Genomic DNA, 3,492 nt, shown 5'->3' with positions numbered 1-3,492 from the left:
TTTTTAATTTATTTTTGGGACAGAGAGAGACAGAGCATGAACGGGGGAGGGACAGAGAAAGAGGGAGACACAGAATCGGAAACAGGCTCCAGGCTCTGAGCCATCAGCCCAGAGCCCGACGCGGGGCTCGAACTCACGGACCGTGAGATCGTGACCTGGCTGAAGTCGGACGCTCAACCGACTGCGCCACCCAGGCGCCCCGCAACCTTTATTCTTAAAACAGAAGAAGCTTCCCTGTAAAAGCAGTATCTTTATAACATTTTTAACTTTAGTATTCCTCTCCATCTTCACCCTTTCCTTCATCAGAATCCACACCAACCTCCTCATAATCCTTCTCAGGGCAGCCATGTCCTCACAAGCCTCAGAAGACTCTCCTTCCTCCATTCCCTCATCCACATACTGGTGAACAAAGGCACGCTTGGTATATATCAGGTCAAACTTGTGGTCCAGGGCATCCCAGGCCTCAGCAATGACTGTGGTGTTGGTCAGCATGCACACAGCTCACTGTACTTTGGCCGGGTCTCCACCAGGTACCACGGTGGGAGGCTGGTAATTAATGTCAACTTTGAATCCAGTGGGCACCGGTCCACAAACTGGATGGTGCGCTTGGTCTTGATGGTGGCATTGACAATAGTGACATCTTTGGGAACCACATCACCACAGTACAACAGGCAGCAAGCCATGTATTTACCATTTCACCATCTGGTTGGCTGGCTCAAAGCATGCCTTGGTGATCTCTGCTACAGAAAACTGCTCATGGTTGGCTTTCTCAGCAGAGATGACAGGGGCATGTGTGGTCAGAAAGAAGTGGGTGTGGGGTCCAGAATTCTGTCAGATCAACATTCAGGACTCCATCAAATCTGAGGGAAGCAGTGATCGAGGACACAATTTGACCTATCAAACTATTCAGGTTAGTGTATGTTGGGCATTCAATATCCAGGTTTAAAAACAAACACACACAACTTTTTTTTAATGTTTATTTTTGACAGAGAGACAGAGCATGAGTGGGGGAGGGGAAGAGGGGGAGACACAGAATCTGGAGCAGGCTTCAGACTCTGAGCTGTCAGCACAGAGCCTGACGTGGGGCTCAAACTCACGAACCATGAGATCATGACCTGAGCTGACATCAGATGCTTAACTGACTGAGCCACCCAGATGCCCCAATATCGAGGTTTATTTGACAGATGTCATAGATGGCCTCATCGTCTACCATGAAGGCACAATCAGAATGCTCCAGGGTGGTGTGTGTAGTGAAGATGGAGTTGTAGGGCTCAACTACAGCAACGGAAACCTGGAGGGCTGGGTAAATAGAGAACTCCAGCTTGGACTTCTTGCCATAATTGACAGAAAGATGTTCCATCAGCAGGGAGGTAAACCTGGAACCAGTTCCCCTTCCAAAGCTATGGGAAACCAAGAAGCCCTGAAGACCTGTGCACTGGTTGGCCAGTTTCCAAATTCGGTTCAAGACAAGGTCACTGATCTCCTTGCCAACGGTGTAGTGCCCTCGGGTTGGCAGCATCTTCCTTGCCTGTGATGAGCTTCTCAGGGTAGAAAAGCTGGAGGTAGGGGCCAGTGTGAACTTCATCAATGGCTGTGGGTTCCAGGTCTACAAACACCACCCTGGGAACGTGCTTGCCAGCACCTGTCTCACTGAAGAAGGCATTTAAGGGTCATCTCCTCCCCTAGTGGTCTTGTCACCTGGCATCTGGTCATTGGACTGGATGCCGTATTCCAGGCAATAGAACTCCTAACAGGCATTGCCAATCTTAACACCAGCCTGGCCAATATGAATGGGGATAAATTCGTGCACGGTTGCTGCTTTATGGCTGCTGAGCAGGTGGCAGACAGGAAAAGGAGAGGTTGTTGCTTCTTACAGCAGGCCTCTTAGGGGGTCAATGTAAGAGAACACGCTTCATCATGCCCTCTTAATGAAAGATGATTAACAGCTAACATCTCAATCAGAAGTATCATGTTCTGAAGTTCCTAGGAAATTTGTGAGGTCTGGGTTCAGATGGGATACAAGCACATCTAGCATAAAGCAAGAGCACAGACTTGAGTTCAAGTCCTAATATTTATACATACTAACTGGATGACGTTAGACAGTTCATAACTTCTTTGTCTCTATTGCATCTGTAAAAGAGACATGAGATTTCTTTGCAGAGTTGCTACGGGGTGGAAGTGAGATAATCCACGTAAAGCAAAGTACATCAACTGTTCGGTATTTTTACTCCCTACTCTTTACCCATAGAGAGTCAGGGGACACTATTGTATTAAAGATCACAAAGCATGCATCTACCTTCTACCAGCATATTTTATTAATGGTCTTTGAAATAGTTTACCTTCCAAGAATGTAACCAAGAATTCAGCAGAGGAAAAAAAAAAAACAATTGTATCCACAACTTAGGAACTAACATTTCTGGGGGAAAATGAAACATGAGAATGTCCTCATATGTTTTTCTATCCTTAGTTATCACCTTGCAAATCCAGTCCTGGTGTTACCTAGAACCTTTTTTTTCTCTCTTTCCAAAATAAATCACATGTTCTGAATTCCACTGACCCTCTGACAAAGCAGAAGAGCTTCCCATATTCAAGATTCTTGGTTGCAAGTGACAGAAAACCCTGTACCAACTGGCTTTAAATAGAATTACACAGGTTTGCATAACCAAAACATCCAAGAAATGGCACTATTTCAAGCACAGTTTATTGGGCACTCAAATGCCACCAGGTCCTGGTCTCTCCATCCCTCTTTGCCTACCTTTCCTGACAGCAGTTTCAGCAACTTCAGGTGTACATCTCATAGCAGGGAAATCCCAGTGGAAAAGAGCTTGTTAGCATACGCCCATAGGGAAGTCTAGGTCTATCTCTGATGTCACAAAGAATCATGATGTGCTGTAAGTCAGGAGACTAGTGCCTAGTTCTGACATTAGTCCTAAAGTTTGTATGATGTTGGGCAAGTCATTTGCTTCCCCCGCACCTCAATTGTCTCATTCTCAAAATAAAGGGATAAAATCTCAATGCTATCTCGGGTCTGTTGCAGAGCTAATACTTCTTCCTTGTTTCAGAGTAAAGGCTTTTCCTCTGGAGTTAGAGAGTAGTGCCCTCTGATGGGCTATTCTATAGTTGCCTTTTTATTTCATTTCACTGATTTACAGTTTCCAATTCACAAAGAGAAAATAGTCTGAACAAAGGTACTGTAAAATGAAATTCAATATTGACATCTATTTCATTTCTATTCTCATTTTAAGATGTAAATAGGCTTGTGTCCTAACATGAGCAGTTAAAGCTATGGATTTCATATTGCTGTTTTTGCTGTGTCCATTTTCTCATGTGGTATTTTCAGTGTTGTTCAGTTATAAGTATTTGTAATCCCTTATGATTTTTTTGACCCATGTGTCATTGAGTTAGTTCATTTCCAAACTTTTGGAAATTTTCTAGATGTCTTTTTATTATTAATGTCTAACAATTTCATTGTGGTCATACAATATTCTGTGT

General features: G+C 44.1%; 1 pseudogene; it reads right to left on the bottom strand.

Moving 5' to 3' along the window:
* Positions 1–268: 268 nt before the first annotated feature.
* On the bottom strand, positions 269–2,792 carry LOC122220035 (annotated as a pseudogene).
* Between the last annotated feature and the right edge of the window lie 700 nt (positions 2,793–3,492).

The sequence above is a fragment of the Panthera leo genome, chromosome B2 (assembly GCF_018350215.1).
Source record: "Panthera leo isolate Ple1 chromosome B2, P.leo_Ple1_pat1.1, whole genome shotgun sequence".
In the NCBI taxonomy this organism is placed as follows: domain Eukaryota; kingdom Metazoa; phylum Chordata; class Mammalia; order Carnivora; family Felidae; genus Panthera; species Panthera leo.
The sequence above is the reverse complement of the archived record's forward strand: the minus strand, read 5'-3'. Positions and strand labels throughout refer to the sequence as shown.